Here is a 24,542-nt window from a genome sequence, read left to right as displayed (position 1 = left end):
TTATATTTCAGACAGAGGGAAGAATCTATTTCAGGTGAAATGCTCTTGCAAAAGCCAACATGGTTCCTGGGGATATTTTGCCATGCCGTGACCACTAGGCTTTTGCTACCAGCCAGTATTTTTCTGCTTCCATGTAAGTAAGTGGAGCAGCTTCTCTGATCTGACATCTCAAGGAATGGTGGGAAGGTAACAGCATTCGGTGCAGTTATGCTGGCCACATGACCACCAGAGTAATCTTTGGACAACTCTGGCTCTTTGGCTTAATAACGGAGATGAGCACCACCCTCTACAGTTGGTTATGGCTAGATGTTCATTCCAAGGGACTACCTTTATTTGCTTATATGAATGACAGATTACATTTTAAATAAAAAATCAAATTGTGGGTGTGTCTGGCAGACAGCAAATAGAGCAAAATTGCTGATGAGGTGAGTGTAAATAACCTTGACTTATTTTAGTTGTTAAATGAAGGCCAATCAAGACCAGTCGATTAGGCTATTTGTCACATTCTGAAGGTAACTTTGACAGATGACATAATAATGCTCAGGCACAATGTTCTAAGAGTTTGCTCAGATTGATCAAATGTTTATTCCCCTTTTATCAATGCTTTCTCTTTGTTCAAGGCTAATTCAGCAGACAGATGCCAAGTTGAACAAGGATATTGGAGAAGGACTGAGTCATTGCACTTGTTAATACACTACATCTAAGTTAGCCAACCTGAGAAACTCAGAGACAAAAATGACATGTGGCAATTATCTGAACCACTAGCATACGTTACAATATGTTTTAATCATACAACTGCTGAATGTTTGGTATTACTTGCTGGTACAGCTAACCCTCTGTATTGGCACACTTGCCTTCTGGGGATTAGAGCATCCACAGATGGCCCTGCCCCGTTCTCCTCAGTGGTGGCACAGGCACACAGCTGTGAAACGTGGTTGTGTGCATGTCGCACTGCCATTTAGTATAGTAGATCTTGGGGTCCAGTAGAATTTGACATCTGTGTGTGTGTGTGTGTGGGGGGGGGGGTTTCCAGAACGGAACCCTGTGGAAACAAAGAGCTGACTATTTTTCTGGCATTTCCATTTCCCTGTCATTCAACTGCAGTCCATCATTTGCATATCTTTAATGGAAATGCAAAAAGTGTTGGAGTGGTGATATTATGAGAACAAATGTGGGGGACAGATTTTGGATACAAGGGTAGATAAACAGATAAACTTACATATAGTACAGAAGTCTTTTTATAAAGTGTTTTGGTGTGGGGACAGGACCAGTAAAATATTGTTGTAGAGCAGGCGTAAAAAGAATCACACACACTTCGCACACACTATTTAAACCAGTGTTAATGAACTGGAATTTGTGGATTTATCCAAATTCAGCTGTTTCTCTTTCCAAAATCTCTCTTTAAAACTTTTTTTCCCTTCAAGAACTGCTACTTGGAGATCTAACAGAATGTGCAGAAAGTGCTCTGCAATTGGTTTTTGGGTATTTCCTTTTTCAGAAGTGGGGTGACCCTTGATCAAGCCCTCCCAGCTTACTGTGATGGCAAAGGAGAGGGCCAAGTGTGTCTTTTTGGCTGGCCACCCCCCGAAGGCCCCCTGGATGAGGTGACACAAGGGGTGAGGACACCATTGTGTCAGATTTGTGTTCATTTATCCTCTGGCATAGAGACTGTTCAATGTAGAGTGCAGAGGGGCATTGTTGATATAGGAAGGCATATATCACACTAACAAATGAGTAAGTGAAGGCACCTCTCATGTTGTGCATGACATTATTAGGGCCTGTAATGTTACTAGTGCAGAAGCAGTTGTATATGAGTTATGGTATTCTTAGATCAATAAATATCAAAATGAAAGGAATCTTTCTATTAAATCTTGGGCACTGGTTCCACTGGTCTTCTAATATTAGTGTTGTATATTGTTTCCAGTCTCCTTTGGACATGTAGAGCATTATTTGCTGCAGGGGAAACTGTGGTTCTCCAGATGTTGCTAGACAACATTTCCCAGGAAAAAAAAGGTGCATTAGTTAGAGATAATGAGAATTTCAGTTCAAAACAGTTTGGCCATCCCTGATCTATTGGCTCAAATCTGATTGCAAACAGCAGACACAATTCTGGAATGCATGAAGGTTCAGCACAAACATTGGACTAGAAACTGTAATAAATTATATACTGAATACACATAAATGTGGAAAACAATGACATTATGTACCATACCATTTAAAAAAATGGTTGGCATCCTATTCAATATTTATGAGGTCAGACTTATGATCACATGAGTTTTGAGATTCATGAATTCTAAGGGCCCCCCAAAAGCCTACCTCATAAGTCAAGCAGAAGGACTGAAGGATTTCCAACGTGCTGCAGATTGGGGAGCTGGGAAATAATAACTGCAGTGCTCTTTTGACTGTAGAGTGCATTGAGACAAGGACCTAAGGTGTGTGTGTCTCAGCCTGTCTTAACAAGTCACTCTACTGGGGTGGTGGTTATAATTCCCCAGTTCCCCAATATGCAGAGCATCAGAAACCCTTTGGTCAAGGTGCTGTGTGGCTTGAGACATAGGTTTTTGACGGGGCAATATCAGCAACTGTAGCATGATGAAGAAACCTGATCATCATGACTCCATCTGACAATGCAGGATGTTGGCTACTGTCCTTTACTGTCTTGTAATGTATGTTTGTTACATGAAAGTAATTGCAAACAATAAGAGGGGTTGCACTTGGCTGAAATGCAGACACATTTCCCCCTATAGAGTCCATAATTTCTTCTATTCAGTGCGAGGTGAAAGCACCCAGCTGCAGTTTTATTTGTTTCCTACTTATCACCTGTGCCTTCAGAATTGGGAGCATACTTATCAAATTTGCAGATGACACCAAATTAGGAGGAATAGCTAATACCCCAGAGGACAGGATCAAGATCCAAAATGACCTGAATAGACTAGAAAGCTGGGCCAAAGCTAACAAAATGAAATTCAACACGGAGAAATGTAAGGTATTGCACTTAGGGCGGAAAAATAAAATGCACAGATATAGGATGGGTGACACCTGGCTGAATGAAACTACGTGTGAAAGGGATCTAGGAGTCCAAGTAGACCACAAGTTGAACATGAGTGAACAATGTGATGCGGCAGCTAAAAAGGCCAATGCTATTTTAGGCTGCATCAATAAAAGTATAGTGTCTAGATCAAGAGAAGTAATAGTGCCACTGTATTCTGCTTTGGTCAGGCCCCACCTAGAATATTGTGTCCAGTTCTGGGCGCCACAATTCAGAAAGGACATTGAGAAACTGGAGCGTGTCCAAAGGAGGGCGACAAAAATGTTGAAGGGTCTGGAAGCCATGCCCTATGAGGAATGACTTAGGGAGCTGGGGATGTTTAGCCTGGAGAAAAGAAGGTTAAGAGGTGATATGATAGCCCTGTTTAAATATTTGAAAGGATGTCATGTTGAAGAGGGAGCAAGCTTGTTTTCTGCTGCTCCAGAGAACAGGACCTGGAACAATGGATGCAAGCTACAGGAAAAGAGATTCCACCTGAACATTAGGAGGAACTTCCTGACAGTAAGGGCTGTTCGACAGTGGAATGCACTCCCTCGGAGGGTGATAGAGTCTCCTTCCTTGGAGGTCTTTAAACAGAGGCTGGATGGCCATCTGTCAGGGATGCTTTGATTTGGATTTCCTGCATGGCAGGGGGTTGGACTGGATGGCCTAGTGGTCTCTTCCAACTCTACGATTCTATGATTCTATGATTCTATGATTCAACCTTTCCTCAATGATCACCATGGCTCTTCCCCTTTGTTTCAACTCACATAAATTCTGTTTTCTAGGTTAATTTGAAGTATCTTGATTGTCCCATATTCACCCTTCATAATTACCATGGACCTGAACATGGATTTTGCCAGCCATGGTCTACTGCTCTAACTACACATGGTAACTCTTTCAGCCTTGGTGAGAGATTTTTGAAAAAAACAGTCAGACGTCCAAGCTGCTGTTGTCCTTGAATGGAGAAGATTTTTGTTCTAGTTGGCTGGGTATTATATCATCTGGTGGATACTGTGTTTTGCAGGTGTGTGGGTTCCACAGTGATAGCAGGTGTTTTTTCCTTAATATAAAGCTACACCCATCTTCTGATCTGGATGATCATTCAGAGACAAAGGAAAAATGGGGAACGTGCTACTATGGACTGGTGAGCATTTTTGGCATCTTTAGTCTTCTTGACTATTTATTTACGGAAGGCAGATTGAAACATCCCTCAAAAATGAAATATAGATTGCATTTTCCCTAATGAATTTTTCAATAATACATGATACTAATAACAGTATTACTGAACATTTCTGTTATGGGCAACTCAGGTTGATGGCCATTTCCATTATGATCAGGCCACATTTGATAGCTACATTTGGAATCAGAAAAGTATTGTTACTAGTTACATATTTTCCAAGTGGTAGCAAGTCCGGGGGGAAAAGATTCCATTTGCTTTGAATGAGAAAACACTTTTAAAAAAATAATCTTTATTTTGTTTACAAATATATGTGCAGAGCATGATGGAAGCAAACTGACATTTTTACCAGGCAGTGCTGCATCAGAAATCCAGAAAGACCAACTGTACCTCAGGGATTCTTCCAGCAACGGAAGTAGACTTAAGTCTATGAAAGCTCATGCTGCTAACTTCTTTCTTTAGTTAGTCTCAAAGGTGCTACAAGATCTCTACATACTGATTCTACAGATTAACATGGCTATATCTCTGAATATCTTCAAACAATTTAGCTACCTCTTTAGTTCAAGGATAAGGAACCTGTCATCCTCCAGGTCATCAGCTTCACTCAGCCTCATTTCTAGTTAGAGCTGTTTTCTGCTTTGTTTCTTTGTTTTCTGCTTCTGTAGTGTGCATTAAACATTAAGAGATCTATTAGTAGAAAGCTTTTTCAGGGGTATCATCTTAGACAGGATGCCCTGTTTGGTATATGCTTGTTATCTATTACTATGGCATAATTATACACAGAGATAGCTGTGGTGGCCATAGAGTAAAGTACAGTACCATGCCAAATCCACAAAACAGTGATACCTTTATTAGACCAACCAAAATGAACAAAATATATGTCACAAATTTTCAAAGCTCCACTGGCTCATCATCAGCCAAAGGTGTTCAAAATCATATAGGGAAAAGAAAATTATGACAATGTTAGAGTCACAGGCCTACATTTTGTCAAAATGTTGTTCTCAGTTAAGATGGTAATGGGAGGGATATTCATGTAGCAAGAACACTCCTCCATCTGGCCACTTGGGTTCTGGGAGACAAAGAGTTGTAAAGTCCAAGAAATAAAATTTAAGCTCCATTTAAACTCTGAAGAAAGTACTAATCTTTGAAGAAATGTTAGTTATGGTTCCAAGATATGCTTTTTGAATTATTCTAATTCTGTTCTTTTCTTGCTAGGTCTGGCAATTTTGCTGCACTTGCAGCTGGGTAAGTATCTTTCTTGTGTCTTGGAGATAGGAGAAAGAAAATGTTTTATTAATTTTAAAAATAAATTTAGTTGTAATTTTTAATATTTTAATTTTAATGTTGAATTGTAATTTTAATGTTTTGTTTTTAAAAAGCCCTATCCTGCTGTATAGAAACAACTGTGCTAAATGCAACAGTCTATATCACATTCAAGTACTAGTTGAAGGTTACCCAACATAGTTTCCATATGAAGATGGTGGTAAATGTCTCAGTGAAGGGGCTTCCTTCCTTGAATCAATCCATCTGTAATGAGGTTTTTGTTTTTTCGTACTGCCTTCAATTTTCCTCAACATTATTTTATTTTCCAGTGGCTCATGCTTCTCAAGATATTGCTGAAAAATGGTAGCCTTCAGTTAGTCTCTCTCTTTTTACTTCTAAAGAGTGTCTAAAATATGATTGTCTGGATTTAGTCATCTTTGATTCTAGTGAGAATTCAGGTTTGATTTGTTCTAGGACCCATTTATTTGCCTTTTTTTCAGTTCATGGTACCCATAAAATTATTCTTCAATATCATATTTCAAAAAAGTTGATTCCCCACCCGACCCCTGGCCTGGCTTCTTTATTAGCCGCTTTCACATCTATACACAGAAATTGGAAATATCATGGTGGATGATCCTGACTTTGGTGTTTAGTGATGCATCTTTACACTTGGAGATATTGTCTAGTTCTTTCATTAGTGCCATTCCAACTCTTAACCAGAATTCTTGACTGCAGTTTCCATTTTGATTGATGACTGAGCCAAGGTGCAGCAAATCTTTAATTTTAATGTCTTTACCACCAATCAACTCATAGTAATGATAAATGTGCATGGATTGTTACATGCACTCTTGCTCAAGACAGGTGAGCTTATACTCTGTGTAACTAGTATTAGAAATTTTGGAGACAGGCACAAAAAGAGCCAGGATTCTTAAATTTCTTAAATTAAATTAACTTTGGTTTTCTCTTCCATCCAGGCTCTGCTTATAAACTTCTGTGCTATTTCACTAACTGGTCTCAATATAGGCCACCTCCTGCCCAGTATTTTCCAGAAAATATTGATCCACATCTTTGCACACATTTGGCTTATGCCTTTGTTACTATGAAAAACAACCAGATAGCACCTTATGAATGGAATGATGAAGAGCTCTTTGTTCCATTCCAAGCACTGAAAAAGAGGTAAGAATTATTAAATTGTGTAAGTGGAACTTATTCAAAGTCCACTTATAAAAGTGCTCTGTGTCTAGTAGCATTTTGCCTCTATTAATCATTGAATGAACTTTTTTTGTCTGTCTGTCTGTCAGTATGAAATTGTAAGATGAGTCCAGCTGGATCAGGCAAAGAATAGCATCTAGTCCAGTATCCTGTTTCCACAGTGGAACCTGGAAAAATTGCTGTCTTGGACTACAGATCCCAAAATTCCCCAGCATGCATTTCTTATCCTAATTCGTCCACTTTTTGATGACCCCAGTTTCTAATATTATGTAAGGTCCAATGCTAGATACAAATCTCATTTGCACTTTATATGTCAAAAAGGCAGACACCTTGTTTCAAGAAACAATATTGATTGATTAATTGCATTTATTTTTCAGCTCTCCACAAACAATAGCATCCATGTTGCCTAACAATATCACTAAAAATAAACTGAAAATTGCGATCATTAGTTTTGTTTGTGTGAAAATGCTGAGGATGGAGGAAAAGGACAAGGGAGAGAGTGGGGTTGGGAGACTGACAGCTCCATCCTCTAACAATAGGGAACATTTCCCCCAAAGGACATCAATCACTGTTCTTGATACCAGGCAAACCTACAGTAGCTTCCACATTCCTTTATCTGCTTCATATATATCTCATTCGGTGGGCTTCACTATCACACGATCCACTACACCTATAGTTCTAAAGCTTTGTAGATTTGTAATGTAAATCTACCATTATCTGGAACCATAAGCCACAAGGAACATGGGTTGGTGGTGGGAAGAATAAGCACATCCTTTAAAAAAACAACATCCTCCAAATGGAAAATGCTGCTTTCTACAAAAATCTATGAAAGTACTAACCTGTAATCTGATGTTTCTGTTCCCTTAGAAGCGGAAACTATGCTATATTTGCAGAATTCTTCCAATCTTGAGTAAAATATAAAAATGATTGGCAGTTCCCTTTTTAAATAATTTAAGGAGTTATAAATTAGTTTAATATTTTATAGAAACAAATCTCTTTCAAGGGACTATGTTATCTCCTAGTGTCCTCCATTTCTGATAAGTGCTCTTGTCAGACTGCCATGTGTACATCCTATAAAATCCTGGGCTTTGGTGAGAAATTAGAGCTCTCTGGTTGAGAATTTGAAATGTCTGTCTCTCAACTGCATGTCCTTGATTCCATAGTGTAGCAATGGCAGCTCAAGTGGGATCATAACACTATAATCATGGAGAGTGAAAAAGCTTAAGGAGTTTGGAAAAGTTATTTTGTTTTCTAGTGATATTCAGTGGGGGATAGACAGGCTATGAATTTCAGCTCAAGTTGAGAACCCATGTCAAATTGAAGATTCCTCAAATCAGCCTGAGCTGAATTTGTCTGCTTTCTGAAATGTCAGATTGGGACTGGTCCAGATCTTGTGGTTGGTGCACACCTCTACTTTCAGGGAATTGTAATTGTGCTGTTTGTCCTGTTTTCTCACAGCAATCCCAAACTGGTTACATTGCTGTCAATTGGTGGATGGAACTTTGGCACTGAATTGTGAGTTTGCCCCTTACTCATTTTATGCTAGTTTCATTGATGGTGAGAATAATTTGGTAACTAGATTGGGTTTGGATTCAGAGGACCTTATCACACATGGAGGGGGGGGGTGCAGCTCAGATCCGCAGTCACTCCTATTCTAGCAATGCAAAGCATGATGTTTTTCCACACCAGATCCAGAGTCACTCCTCTCTAGCAATGCGAATTCACGTTAAAACGTGTTGTTTTACCACATCTTGTTACCTTGCTGTTGTACTTCCGAAGTGAGGGAGAAGAGAAGTCAGTTTGATTCCAAGCAAGTCATGTGATGCGGATTCAAGCAAAGGGGAGTGAATGAACATTGTATTACCACACCAGAGCATACTTTGATGGGTCAACGATTCGAATCGGCCCCCTTGCACATGCTCAGTGGGGCATGTACCTATAATTGTAACAGTTTGCATGATTGGGTCTTGAAGACTTCTTAACATTGACAGTAGTTAATGCATTAGTGTAATTAATACAACGGTGGAATAACTGGGAGATACTCAACCTTACAGAATTTATATGGTAACATTATTTATTGTAGCCAAGGACTGGTGTACATATCTTGTGGGTGATTTTAAAAATTCTCAGTTGTTAATTTTTAATTCCCTTTGGATTAATATGGATTATTTTTTTACAGCAAATCCTAAAATGTAATCACATTTGGCTAAATGCAGTAAAAATAGGCTAATACAATATAACACCAAAAACCAGGGATGATGTAAAAAAAAAAAAAGAAAAAGGATTTTTGGAAAGGACATCACTTACGTAGAATGTGAACATACAGCATTATTAAGCATTTAAAGCAAACAATCTCAAAAGGTATGGTCCAGGCAAAATGAAGCACTTTCTAGTCCAAATTATTTTAAAATGTTCCGTTCTCCCACTGAAATATGAGATTTAATCTTGGCTTGAATGTGTCCTAAAGTGTGCAGCTGTGTATACTGGCAGTAGAAAGATATTTAAGAGTGAATTTCTCCATAGGTTCACCATTATGGTATCCACACCCCAAAACCGTGAGACCTTCATCAATTCAGTGATTGCGTACCTCCGTAAATTTAAATTTGATGGGATTGACCTAGACTTCGAGTACCCAGGCTCTAGAGGAAGTCCCCCTGAGGACAAAGCTCGATTTACTACATTGATTCAGGTAATAACTGAGTACACAATCTACTTTATGTAAGCTATTTATCTTATCCACTTTTACCATCTGCAGATATTTTTATGGCTATTTTACCAGTTTATGTTTTTATATTTTTTTTGCATGAATACAGAGGAGCAGGAAAAAGTGCTTTTATCCATGTATCCTATTACAGTGACGTCACTAAAGTTGATGTCACTCATGGTGTCACCCCACCATTGACCTCCTTCCATACCACACCATACAGAATCCTTAGTAATGTTTTTTGTACTAATGTTACTTGCAATGTAATTCCCATTGATCACTGAATGTAATGCTAATAATTGTGACACAAACAACTAGCAAAATTAAAATTATACTTTCAAATTACAATATCAAATGCGCAACCTAAATAAAAATCTCCATACAGGCAATCGTGTGTAAAATACATATCATAAAAACAGCACAAAGTATAAACATTTCAATTTCAGTAATCGCAGGGCAGCGGGCAGTTATGCTGTTATGACCGGAAGTGGGGTTTCCTAAAGTTCTTTATAGAAGGTCAGGTGGTTATGCCCGCTGGAAGAGATCCGTCTTTAGTGCCTTCTTAAAGGAATCCAGGGTCGTGATGAGACGGATCTCCTCCGGCAGATTGTTCCATAACCTGGGGGCCATAGCAGTATATGCTCTTTTGGAAGTAACTGTTAGTCTGACCTTTGGGTAGTCTAACAGATTCTTCACTGTTGTCCTGAGGGTGCGAGGTGGATTTTGTAGGGAGAGGCGTTCCCTCAAGTAACTTGAACCCAAGCCATGTAGGCCTTTAAAGGTAATAACCAACACTTTAAAAACATTCACATTGGTAAAATGTGATGTTTTTAAAGAAAACTTTAAAATAATTTTTAGAAAATAAATTAAATATATATATTTTAAAAAATTACAAATTTTGAAATGTGAAATTTTAATTAAAGAAAATACTGGAGTCTCTCCTTCCTCCTCCCACTGATCTAACCCCACTCCCACCATTTCTTAAAACATTTTAAAGGGAAGCAGGCAAATGCCACAGCCTGTTTCTGCCCAAAGGCTGATGTTTGAGGAGCAGTGGTGTCACCCCCCCTAAGGGTGTCACATGGTGAAGTCCACACACCCCGCACCCCTTAGTGATGCCACTGCCCCATTATGTAAGAAGGCTGAAGAAATGTGCGTTTTGCTGTCCATCAACCCAGGAACTGAAATGAACTATGGGGTGGAACAGACGGCCCTAAAGGGACGGCATGACACTGCACCTTTGATCATCAGATCAGGGCCATGGCAATGATATGCCGTGGCCCCTTATAAATTGTTGCTGTTTTATGAATCGTTTGTTGGTTAATTTTTCTTTGGCTTGTTGTGTTAACATTGTTCTTCTACAGTTATTGTTTTTGCAAATACTGTTTGATATCATGAGTTTACATATCTGCATATATTTATGATTTACTAAGAACATGTAGCCCAACTTGAATTCAGTTTTTTGGAACAAAGGGAGTGTGCTTATGAAAAATAAACAAATTAAATATTTCAAATTAACAATTAGTAATTGGCCAGTTAGCATATTGATTAATCCATTTAATATTTGAAAGAGTGTTATTCACCATTTTTATTTTACTTTGTAGGAAATGAGAGATGCCTTTATAAAAGAAGGTGGACAGCCCAGACTACTGGTCACAGCTGCAGTGTCTGCTGGCGTAGAAACTATTAATGCTGGATATGAAATTGCTAAGATAGGGCAGTAAGTAGAATTCTCCATCACTATTGGTCAAATTTACTGTGACTTTTAACAATAATTGTATAGAGAATGCATGGCCTCTCTCTGGTTCAGCAAAATTCTGAGACATTTATATCCTTATGAACACAGAAAGTATTTAAAATAATAATTTGCTAAACATGAAAAAGTTATTTACTTGAAAAAGTATTTAAAACCACCCTTTGTCTCTAAAAAAGACCCTTGGAGTAAGGGATTTCCAGGTACGTGTTTTTATGAATTTGATGCTTGGAATCAAATAGCCCCTTACAGTCCTAAACATTTTGTTCTGGGATGGATATTTTGATGGGGAAAAAGCATCAGAGAAATTCAATATTTCCTAATTTTATTCAATACATTGTAGGAATGTGCATTGGAAATTGGTCGATTTTCAAATAAAAAGAATAATAATAATAATAATAATAATAATAATAATAATTTTATATTTTCCTGCCTCTCCCAGATGGATTAAGGTGGCATTACAAACCAATAAAAACACATAGAAAACGCATCAATAAAATACAATAACAATAATAATACCATTGAAAATTAACTCATTGTCAAATAACAATAGGAATAAAATTATGCAATGGTCAGAGAAGTGGAGCGATATCTTCTACACAAGGTCAGGTGGGTAAGCTCGCCGGAAGAGATCCGTCTTAAGTGCCTTCTTAAATGCCTCCAAGGAAGTAATAAGGCAGATCTCTTCTGGAAGACTTGGAGCAGCTACAGTAAAAGCTCTTTGAGAAGTCGATACAAGTCTGGTTGATTGATATTCTAGCAGATTCTTCCCAGTTGTTCTGAGAGTGTGGGGCAGATTATGTAGGGAGAGGCGTTCCCGCAAGTAACTCAGGCCCAAGCCATGTAGGGCTTTAAAGGTAATAACCAACAACTTGTATTGCGCCCGGAAGCTAATAGGTAGCCAGTGGAGAGACTTCAAAACTGGGGTTATGTGGTCAGACCTGGAAGAACCAGTGACCAATCTAGCTGCCACATTTTGAACCAATTGGAGCTTCCAAACTTGATACAAGGGTAGCCCCATGTAGAGCTCATTACAGAAATCAAGACAAGAGATTACCAATGCATGCACCACTGCTTTAAGGTCCCTTTGGTCCAGGTAGAGGTGCAGCTGGTGTATCAACCGAAGTTGGTACCAAGGACTCCTGGCCATTGCATCCACTAGAGATGATAACAGTAGGGACGAGTCCAGGAGTATTCCCAAGCTGCAAACTCCATCCTTTAGGGGAAGTGTGACCCCATCCAGGACTGATTGACAAATCTTCTTCCCCGGACTTAAGGTACCTATTGTAAGTACCTCCATTTTCTCTGGATTCAATTTGAGTTTGTTTTCCCTCCTCCAACCCATACTGGACCCACGGCAGGCATCCAGGGAGATGCCATCCTTAGTCACTGCAACAGTCAGAGAGATAGAGAACCATATTGGTGTCATCAGCGTATTGATAACACCCCGCTCCATGTCTCCGATGATCTCTCCCAGCGGCTTCTGTAAATGTTAAACAGCATGGGGACAGAATGCACCCTAAAGAGCCGAGCAGCTCTCTTTTAGAGAGCAGCTGTTCCCCAGCATCACTATCTGGACTTTGCCGAGAGGTAGGCTGGAGTCAGGAGTGCGGTCGCCTCCATTTCCAACTCCCTGAGGGGTTCCAGAAGGATACCGTGGTCAATGGTATCGAAGCTGCTGAGATGTCCAAGAGCACCAACAGGGTCACACACTTTCCCTGTTGATGCCCAGAGGAGATCATCAACTAAGACAACCAAGGCAACTTCAACTTTGTATCCTGCCGTAAAGGCAGTTTGAAATGGGTCCAGATAATCGGCTTCCTCCAAGACAACACTAGAATGGGTTGGCATGCTGCAGTCCTTTGCATACTTACATCTGATGCTAGTGTTGAACTACATCTTTCAGCCAGGAGTGGGCAACATTTGGTTCTTCAGACATTTTTGGACTCTAGGTCCCATGATCCTCCAACACTGCCTATACTGACTGGGATTATAAGCTGAAGTCTGACAGAGCCTGAAGAGCCATGTGTTTTCACATCCTCATTGTAAAATCTACAAAGTCAGAGGCCAGTCACGCATGTTAAGATTCAGGGGAATCTTCACTGACTGGAAAATCCATTTACCTTTGGGTTACTCCTCTCAGTGACCATGTGCTTATCTTCCTGATTGTCCCACACTGAGCAAGTTCAGGCAGAGCATTGAACACACACAATTCTCACTTTCAAACTTACTCTGGTCCAATAAATCACAGTATGTGAGGCCACACAGCCATAGCTGCTATGGGTTTTTCCCTTCACTCCATGCTTCAAATGTATGTATTTCTGAACTTCCCTTTTACTACTACTACTACTAACTACTACTAATAGATTTATTTCTAGCCCGCCCAATCACGAAGAATCTGGGCGGGTTACAACAATAAAATACAACAAATTACAATAGAGTTAAAAAATCCATTACCGCCCAAGACAGCATTCAGAGGAGAGATGCCATCCTTAGTCACTGCTTCAGTCGAGACATAGAGAAGTATATTTTGGGTGTCATCCGCTTACTGATAACACCCCGCCCCATGTTCCGGTGATCTCTCCCAGCTGCTTCATGTAAATGTTGATAGCATGGGGGACAGAATCGCACCTTGAGGCCCCCGATTGACTCCCTCTTGGCCGAACAGCTGTCCCCAAGCGACACCATTGGAACTGCCCGAGAGGTAGGATCGGAACCACTGCAATGCAGTGCCTCCAATACCCAGCTCTCTCAGGTGTTCCAGAAGGATACCGTGGTCATGGTATCGAAGGCCGCTGAGATGTCCAAGAGCACCAGCAGGTCACACTTCCCCTGTCGATGCCCAGATGGAGATCATAAACTAAGGCGACCATGGCAGTCTCAACTCCATATCCCGTCCTGAATCCGGTTTGAAATGGATCCAGAAAATCCATTTCATCCAAGACTGCTTGTAGTTGATTGGCGACCGCTCTCTCGATCACCTTGCTCAAAAATGGTAGTAATGAGACTGGTCTGTAGTTATTTCTATCCAGGGGTCCAGGAGGTGTTTTTTAAGAGTGGTTTAACTACTGCCTCCTTGAGCAGGGAGGCCGGGACCCTCCTTGAGGGAGCTTAATTATATTTTTAGCTCTCCATGATTTTTTCTCCCCCCTGATAGCCAGCCAGTGTTGGCAAGGGCTGAGAGGGCAAGTCGGCTTTTTCAAACTACAGAGAGCTTGTCCAATCCTCCAGTACTTACCGACTCAATTGATCCGTCTAACAGTTTTGGCCCACACTGATGTCTTTTGGACTGCAGTCTACACACACAAAATATCCGATTTTCCCTCAAACCAAGATAAATCCCCACTTTGTTTCCTCTGGATTTAAGCCCTGATGTGATTAAAAGGCCCGATTTGGGCCCAATCATCCCATACAATCGTTTGGACAGCTTTGCAGTGAAAACTAAGTGAAACTGGTTTTTTTGTTTTTGTTTTTGGCTTGTGTAGATATGCCCTCAGATGGAGTAGTATAAAGTGAAACCATATCTCATTGTAGCAATTTAGTTTACTTTTCTACAATCAGACATAAATGAGGTAGGTTGGATTAATGTCCTGATGAGCCATTGCTTCCTAACTGATTTTTCGTGATTTGCATCAGACTGTTGATTCATCAGTGTAATGCCATGACTTCCATGGTGGGCGGGACTCTTGGTTCCCGGCCTTGGCTATGCTTCCACTGACCTGACTGGACCCTGGCTCCCTGCCTTTTTTCTTTGGGACCTGGCTTGGGACACTCTGTTGGTGGTGGCTCCTTGGCCTCTTCCCCTTCCCCTCCACCCTGCTTCCTCTCTCTGGACTGCCTTTGCTGGGGACCCTGGACTGGCTCATTACATTGGCATCATGGGAATCCTACTTACATGGCTCCCCCCTCCTGCGCATCTCCACCCTGGGACTGGGCTCTTCCACTCGCTGGCTTCACTCTTTGGGACTCAACATACACTCTACTCCTGGCATCTTATCTACTGGGAAACCTTAATCACCTGGACCACTCCCTGGACACTATTCATCACTATCAACTATGGCTGACTTCGCGGGTAATTAATTGATTATAATCTGGTATATATGGAGCACCTATGCTCCCGTGAAACCCATGGCTGCGCCATACTGTATTGATAGTATATACCTTGCCTTTTATCTTAAAACTTCTGGCATGGTGGTCTGACCATCTAGCCCTTTCGTTGCCTGCTGGCCTCCCTGACCAATTTCACCTCCTCTACCTGGCCCTATCATCCTTGCTCTCTACTTCACCCCCTGGGACCTTGGCTGTGCCCCTGGCTGTTATGCTCCCCCACCTGCCCCTTCTTTACCTTCTGCCTGGTCCTATCTTCTCTCTGGCTAAATATCTCTCCATGTCACCCTTCATGGTGTGCTGGCCCCCCCAACTTTCTGGGATGCCCCCGGGACTTCTAACCTTAAATCCTCCGTCTTGATGCTCTACCATGTGGGACATCAATCCATGGCCTGGTGCTATTTCCTCCCTGGGGCGCTATCTTGGTCCAGACCCACCTTGGTATGGGCCGTGAGTACAAACTTACTCTGTGGTGGCCTACTTATGCGGAATTCTGGATCCACTTGGAACTTGGGACCTGCTGGTTGGTCCTTGGGAATCTCTGGCTTCTTTGTCCTCTGGGCTGCCTTTGGTTCCTTCTGTGGCCTTTTTGTGGGTTCCTGGGACCCTTCTTCCTTCCCTTCCTCTCTCCCCTTTCCTTCTTTGGCTGGCCTGCCTCTTGGCCCTCTGGTGGGGTGCATCTGCCTCCTGGCTGGCCTTTGGCTGGGACTCCCTCTCCTTGTTGGCTCCCTGCCTGGCCTGTCCTTGGATTTTCTCTGGTGCCTCTACACACCGGATGCCAATAGTCCGCCTTCTGCAGGCCCTGATGGTGTGAGTTGCCATTTTCAACTGTGTGAGTAAAGAGTCTAATAGCCCTCCTTCCTATTTTCCCTTACACTTTTACAAGGCTGAGACTATATTCAACCTCTTCTGCTGTGTTGACAGACAATGCTATCGGAGTACTGGGAGGGACCAAGGCACTCCTGCTGGAAAACTGCTCATGGGGTTCCCCACCATGGGCGCCTTGGGCTTCTGGCGCAGTGGGGTGAGGCCAGGACTCTGTACTTCATCTCGGGGCGGCCCAGCTGGCCCATATACAGAAGAGGCTGGATTACTGGGCTTAACTTGAGGTCTGAGCATATTGACGTCTATGAACCCGTGGCAAGCCATTGAGTGTTCGACTAGGGGACTCCCGGAGACCCTCGCGTTCAATTCTGCTTCGCCATGGACAACCCTCGATGCTCTTGGGCAACTAATCTCTCGGCCTAAACAGAGCGGAAATGTCCAACCTCCCCGAACAATCTTCCAGCACGCCTATGGAGGGCCACAACTAAACTGGCGCTGACTAAAACCACATGACAGCCTGAACGTTGAGAATCTGCTGTGTTAAAGGAAAATATCATGTCGATCAGAGAGCTGCCGAAAGTTTAAACGTAAATAGTTACAGTTATGGGTCAAAGTCTTCAGTTACAGTTGTTATACCATGGTCAAAAGTAACAACTTGGGGACTCCACTCCCCCCCCCCCCAAACAAACCATAATGCTACAACGGCTGCTTGTGAAGCAACCATACCTTCTGTGCCATCTCATGATGATGCGTCAGAATTGAACCATATCTATTCCTTCTCTGCTATGCCAACACATTCAAGTGTGTAATCTCTTGTCCGGGCCAAAACAGCGACACAGAGGGGTGCGGTGTGAGCTTTGACCTTGTGGAGGAACTTTTCATCTGCCTGGATATGCCAAAACATTAGGGGAGGATTAGTGTCATGGTTTAATAAAATCATAATGAGAATATTAGTGCTCATTTGTTTCAAGGTACATCTTGACTCTAGTAGTCATGTCTTTTTTGATAGGTTTGCGATTTCATAAAGGATGCGGAAGTGCGATGGCTGGATGCCCAGAAAGTTCCATATGCCTTTAAAGATAATGTTTGGGTTACTTATGATGACATTTGTAGCTTCAGACACAAAGTAAGACTCTTGTAGTTTTAAAGCTTACCTTTTTATTTCTATCATTAATACTCTTATTTCCACTACTGTGTAGCATCTGATATGGGTTTGCTTGGATCACATGTCTCTGGAGATTAACATACAGGGGATGGGATGTCATTGTCCTGTTCCCATCCCGTGCTTCCCACATGATTGCGGGAAGGACTTTCTGACGACATTGCACTTATCTGGACATTATCCCATGCAGAAAGCGTGAATGACAGCAATTACGTGAAAGCCTTTCATATGATGTTGTGCTGATCCTGTCATTGTCCCATCACTGGAAGTGGCATTGCCAGGCATTTTGCATTAATGGGAGTTCATGTTAAGGCAATGCCACTTCAATGGCATGATAATGACAGGATCAGCGCTACGTTATGAAAAGCTTTCATGTGATCACTGTCACGGACAGGATAAAGACACGGGAGCAATTTCATCCTTACCCCGTCTGTGTATGATCTGCAAACCCTTTGTCCATTTCTAGGAAATAAGGCCCTCTGGAGCAGGAATTGATGGCAAACAATCTACTTAAATATGCCCTAGGAACCAATCCCAGCTCTGTTTCACTTCACAACAGGTTACTCTCTGGGTGGTAGAGCTGGTCCAGAAACTAGTATTGTTCTGAATATACAGGAATATAACATGAGTAATTTGGGGTTGATGTCTGGGTGACAGAAGTATTCTTGTAAGATACTCAGGATCAATAGAGACAAGATCCAAAATGGAGGTAAATATAACAGTATGGAAGGTGAACAATTAACAGTTGAAGGCTGTCCAAGAGAGAGAAAAGGCTCTGCCAAACAGGTGATTTGTACCATTTGTGCTGTACCATTTCATATTATTTCTTGACAGTTGATACTTTTTGTCACTTGCCACCCTGTGACAGTCACTTTCTAGGGTGCTTTGTGGGCCTGCTTATTGTGTGGGTTGTGACAGTGGAAGTGGGTGTGCCTAATTTCCCCACCCCTCTCCTTTGCTATCTCAGCCACCATTCCCTGCAATGGCCCCTTACATTTTAAAATATTTAGTACCATTAGAAGTGCACTGAATGTGGTGTAGTGGTTTGAGCATTGGACAATGAATCCTGGCTGAGCCATGGAACCCCATTGGGTAACCTTAGGCAAGTCACACTCTCTCAGCCTCATAGGATAGCAATGGCAAACTCCTTCTGAAGAAACCTGCCAAGAAATTCCCATGATAGGATTGCCGTAAATCAGAAACAACATGGAGGCACACAACAACAACAACAACAACAAATCATTAAAAGTAAAGATTACTTTTAGAGATTAAGGAAAGAAAGTCCCTTTCCTCTCCAAGCCACTCTTTTCCCATAGTATAGTGATAGTAAAAGGGGGCCTCTTGCTTCCACTTGTAAAACCAGTTCTGTTGCTGTTGCTACAGGGGGAAAGAGACCTCCCCACAGGGGGAAAGAGACCTTGTCCTTTGGAAAGCCTCCCATTATGCCTATGGAGTCAAAAAGATGACCTCTTTCCTTGCCTTTTCATATGTGTTGTGCACTGTTGTATACACATAGTAGTAATGACCACAGGACTGGCTTCTCTCGCTTTTGCTCTTTGCTTTCCTTCCCACAACAAGCAGAGTGTGGAATGAGAGGAGGCATGGAGAGAGATCATCCCTTCCTTGGATCCAAAGATATTGAGATGGTGATGGGGAGCTTCTTGAAGCAACTTTGTCAACAGAGCATTTTCTTCTGCACTTTAATTTTCTAGATATCCTCAGCCTTCAGAATTATTTCTTTATTTTTTGCCAAGATTCCCGTTAGGGATACACAAAATGGCAGTAGAATAGCACTATCGGGGAACACAGTTGATTTAAATTTCTTGCATTTAAAACAGCTGTACTGTGTTCCTGGCATAATTCTGAACTAAACAATTTAAACTTGAAAAGTTTAATACGATAACAAATGCTTGGAATTTTCAGTTTTGGTGTATTCCACATTTGAATTTTTCTAATCTCAAGTTCTTTTCATCCTTTGTGTGAAGAAGGTTGGGGACATTTTTTTTAAATTTTGCAGGAGTGGATGGAGAATGGGGAGTGCAGACATTCATGGTCTCTTGGGAACTAATGCAGCCTCCTAGCCTCCCACACTTGCCCACCCCTGCTGTGGAGCATGGCTTACAAGTCATGGCTTGAAAAATAATACTGCTCTGGTCTGAGGCTGTAGTGACTCCCAAACTTGTTGAAACATTTCCTCAGTGCTGAATTTGACAAATTTGTACACAGGTACAAAGGAAGCTTTATTATTGATTTATGGGTGGAATCGCTATCTTGTAACAGGGGAAAGTGTCTATGAGTCTTTTTCCTGATGGAGATCTGCAACTTCTTGGAGTAGGTGGTGAGGAACAGATCCCACCCAGACTATCCCAAGGCCACTGCCTGACCCTCCAGAGTGAGACAGAAAGGTGATTTTAAGGCCAAAGCTTTTAAATAGTGGAATTCTAAACAACAAAAGGATACTTTTGTGCAGGTGTGGCCTATTTCTACATTCTATAGGCTTTTGCAAGCAAAAAACAAACAAGCGAACATTTTCCCCTCAAAACAGACAGCTAATGAAAGATTCCCTCCTCCACATCACTTTCAGATAGGCTGAAGGTGGGACTATGTTGGCTGTGATATTCTCAAATACATGAAATAATCTTTTGCTCTTACCATATGGATAGCCCAGATGAGATACCGTGAGGTCTACAGCAAGTAAATAGCCGATTCCATGCTACTGGACAGCTGGCCATGTATTCCAGAAACTATGCTGTATTGTATGTATTTACATTTGACAAATCAGGGGAAGATCTCAACTAAAATACCTTTAAAATTGTATTTTTAAGGCAAAGTACGTGAAAGAGAACAAGTTTGGAGGTGCGATGGTTTGGGCCATTGATTTGGATGACTTCCTAGGGACATTTTGTAATCAAGGAAAATACCCTTTGGTAAATGAACTGAAGAGATTGCTTGAAACAAATGGTAAGAGAGCACAGCAGAAAGCTGTATTTTAAATAATTTTGGAAAATGAAGGGATCATCCAATATTGATTTTACTGGGACTGTCTTCAGCTGAACTCAGTGCCCCCCCCTTAATAGACAGCTACTCAACAGAATGACACTGTTTCAATGCAGCAGACTTTTGGTGCCACAAAAAGTTAGCAAATTGTTGGTGGATTTGTTCTCTTATTGGCACATACTTGGGGCCGAACCACTGAAACCAAAATAACTAAAGTTACTCATAGTAGACCTATTGTCAGGGAAATACATGTGGTATATTGCTAGAGAGATACACCTGCTATAGTTCAGCCTCAGCTTGACAGGTTGTGATATATAGACTCTAATCATTCCATCCTTACCTTTGTTTTGTTTTGTTTTGCTTTGTTAGGTGTTCCAAGAGAAGCAAGGAAACACAGTAGGCTGGGGGTGGAGGGAGAATGAAGTCATAGATGTTTGACCTCTCTGCTCTGCCATGCCTTCTGTGTCCCTAGACTAGTAAGGATGCACACAATAAGGTGCTAGACAGCTTGAAAGCAATATAGCCCAACTCTTGTAATATGGCATGGTACATACCGCTCCAAAACGGTGGGCTGGAGGCATCTGTTTTAACTCTGGAGGTACGCGTCCCTTCACAGTAAAAAGAACCTGGAAAAAAAAACCAGGTTCTTTTTAAGGCACCAGACACACGTCACGAATGTACCACTGGCGCACTGGTGACGTAAGCGACATACAGCAACTTCTGTATGCTACACTTCACTTATGTCATCATGGCGGCACCCATGTGGATGGACTGCCGCCATGATGCAACTGTCGTTGCACACTAGGGTTCGGAAGCATGCAGTTACTGCACACTCCTGAACTATAGGATCAGCAGTGGCACGCTGCTTTTGGCCCATCTGTCCCGGGCCTATGATACATTTCACCTTTTCAAAAATTCTTTGATGATGGTATTTTCTGGTTGTTGATTGGCAGAACTGTCATTTCATTATGGGAAATCAATACTACAAACAACTTTGTATTAGAGGCTTTAGGTTGAAAATACACTGCAGAAATAATCCAGTTTGAGACTGTTTCAACTGTCCTGGCTCAATGCTAGGGAATCCTGAGAACTGTAGTTTTGTGAGACATTTAGTCTTCTCTGTCAGAGAGCTCTGTTCTAGTAATAAGTGTTGGAAGTGTTCCAAAGAAAAAGAAACATTATTCCACATTTGGTGGACCTGTGACAAAAAAAAAAAAAAAAAATTGGGCTGAGATATCAGATCATGAAGGAAATTTTGCAGATAAATATTCCTCTTAAGCCTGAAGTTTATATTAAATATGATAGACAATCAACTGGAACAAAAGCATGGCAGAGAAATATTTTATATGCTTTTGGCAGCAAAAAATGGTCTATGCTAGATATTGGAAACAACAAAATACACCCCCCAATAGAAGAAAGGTTATTGAAAATTATAAAGGTAATTGAAAAGGATAGGTTGATTAGAAATCTTCAAAATAAATTACCAGACCAATATTTAGAGGACTGGCAAATTGTACTAGATTACTCATTTCAGAATTGGGTAAAACTGGACATTACAGTTAAAAATATAGAGTAAATGTGTAGATTAAGTTTATCTTCCAATTTAAATGCTTAAACATGATCCAAATGGTTTAAGAATTGTATTAAGAAAAACTTAAATAGATAAATTCTAAGCAAAATGGTTAATAAAGGTAAACTTCAGTGCTTATGTGTGAGTTCTGACAAAGTATACTTATTCTATGTGAGATTAAACGATGGTCATAATCAAACATGTAATCTATAATCCTTTATGGAAATGATCAAGGAAATGATGATGTTATGTGTATGTCTCATAATGTCTTAGTGAAACTGGAAAATGGAAGGTAATGAGTAGAAGCATGATTCAGTGGAATGTATGTAAGATGTAATGTAAAAATATGTATGTTTCTTTTATTTTTGTCTGTCAGAGTATGTATTTGTTATTTGTTATTTAGAACATGTATTTTATAAATATGTTTTGTTGGCATTCAAATAAAAAAGAGTAAAAGAAGAGAGCTCTGTTGCCACAATAAATCTCTCTAAAGCATCACTTGGAACACCATTGTGCATTTAAATACCCCCAGTACCTCTCATATTATTTAATTAGTAAAAAAAAAAAAGGGATGAAAACTAAATGTGTAAATAAAAACTGGAAGTGATACATTTAGCCTGCTATGTGCCTGTTTGTGTGCATGCATGTGTTCCTACTCCATTTGCTCACCCTGCCTTAAGAGAACAGAGAAAAATGATAATTACACATCTGTTAGCATAAGTTTGCATTTTAAAGCATTGCTTGATTTTGTTTCAGATACTATTGTGCCAGACTGCCCTCCAGTTAAACCTCCAGTTGATCCTCCAGTTACACCATCAGTTGATCCTCCAGTTGAACCTCCAGTTGATCCTCCAGTTACCCCTCCAGTTGAACCTCCAGTTGATCCTCCAGTTACTCCTCCAGTTGAACCTCCAATTGATCCTCCAGTTACTCCTCCAGTTGAACCTCCAGTTGATCCTCCAGTTACTCCTCCAGTGGATTCAGGAGATCCAGCATTTTGTATTGGGAAAGTCGATGGAATCCATCCAGATCCCAAAGACAGGACAAAATTCTACATGTGTGTAGGAGACCGCACATTTCAGTTCAGTTGTGCAGCTGGCTTAGTCTTCAATGATAGCTGCAAGTGCTGTGACTACCCACATACCATTTAAAATGAAACATTACAATGAAACAGTGCTGAGGAATTCCCTTCTTTTCCTCCACAAAGCAATCATAGTGTTGGATTTAGAAGGAAAACAAATGATTGCTCAGTATTCAGCCATTGTATAGAACCCAACTTTTGAGATGCTTTAAAAATAATAAAGATCATGAAATATTATTATAAATGTGCAATGTGCTTTTAAGCTGAATGTAAGATTTCATAATGCAGTGCACACAGAATTAGATTTTTTGTAGATTTTGAAACATTGGGAGCACTGTATCTGCATAATTCAAACAAGCATAGTTAACACATTTGTCTCTGCCACAGAGGAGGCACTAGGTGGGTTTTCACTTACTGTCTCTTTTTTATGAGCATTCAGTGTACTGTCTGGGACAGCCTTTGTGCATACAAGCAAATATCTAGGTACAGTCTACAAGACTGGGGAACTCTTATTCATGTTTTCCTCTGTTTGTATGGACATATCTTTGGGATTTCTGAAGTTATACCAAATGTGCATAGGGAGCAGGTCCAGTACACTGAATGAGTGCTGTCCTGCTCTTCTAATGTTAGCACATATTTGGTTATTTAACCAGTATTACATAATAAATTGATGGTCATTTGCCAAGAAACAGAACAAAAAAAAGGCTGTCTAGATTTAGTAGTTGAACTGAAGTTTATGCCATTGCCAAGCAAAATCTGGCAGTTATTGACTAAGCTGGCAATGACTGCTTCCTTTTTCTTAATCCTATATATTCCATTTCCATGGAAACAATGGCACAAGAAATAATAAGCAATAACTTGTATTATATTAAAGACCACCCCCAGCAAAATGAAGCAGTTAAGAACCATACAGACAAATGATATGTACAAATACATGGAATTGATTGCACTACACTGGATGAGGATTTTCTATCCATTTTTTTCCAATCTACATTTTAGCAAGCTTTAATTCTGATCAGGGCCAGTGAATAATATAGGTGACAGTGCATATAGGTGGTGCTTTAATATTCACAAATTCCAGGCAGCAGGGGGCTAAAAAGGCTTCACTGTCACAACCTGAGCGCTCTCTCTCTCTCTTTCTCTCTCTCTCTCTGTGTCTTTCTCTTTAAATGACTTACCTGTTAGTAGAGTGTTAAATCTACTACTTACATGCACATTGGTTCTGACCTTGATAAAGGCCTCATATGGGTACAGAAGAGTAAAACAGAAAATTATCTTAAACTACATATTATGTACTTAATGTTTGTTGTTGTTATATGCCTTCAGGTTGTCTCTGATTTATGGCAATCGTATCATAAGGTTTTCTTGACCAGATTTATTCAGAGGAGCTTTGTCATTGTCTTACTTTCAGGCTGAGAGTGTGCGATGTGCCCAATGCTGCCCAGTGGATTTCATGACTGTGTGGGGTTTTGGACCCTGGTCTCATAGGTCGAGCACTCAAACCATTACATCACATTGGGTCACATGCATTTAGTGTACCATGTCAGTTAGCCCCCTGGCAGAAGTTTTCTGAACTGTGGTAGTTTTATTTGCTTTAAAGTCATTTCACACTTAGGTTAACCTATCACAGGTAAGTTTCTTCAGAGGGGTTTGCCATTGC

The 24,542-nt window shown here is 40.8% G+C and overlaps 1 pseudogene; it reads left to right on the top strand.

Annotated features, from left to right (window-relative positions):
• Nucleotides 1–420: 420 nt before the first annotated feature.
• Nucleotides 421–22,952, top strand: LOC121928970 (annotated as a pseudogene).
• Nucleotides 22,953–24,542: the final 1,590 nt, after the last annotated feature.

Source organism: Sceloporus undulatus, chromosome 4, assembly GCF_019175285.1.
Source record: "Sceloporus undulatus isolate JIND9_A2432 ecotype Alabama chromosome 4, SceUnd_v1.1, whole genome shotgun sequence".
In the NCBI taxonomy this organism is placed as follows: Eukaryota; Metazoa; Chordata; class Lepidosauria; order Squamata; family Phrynosomatidae; genus Sceloporus; species Sceloporus undulatus.
The sequence above is the reverse complement of the archived record's forward strand: the minus strand, read 5'-3'. Positions and strand labels throughout refer to the sequence as shown.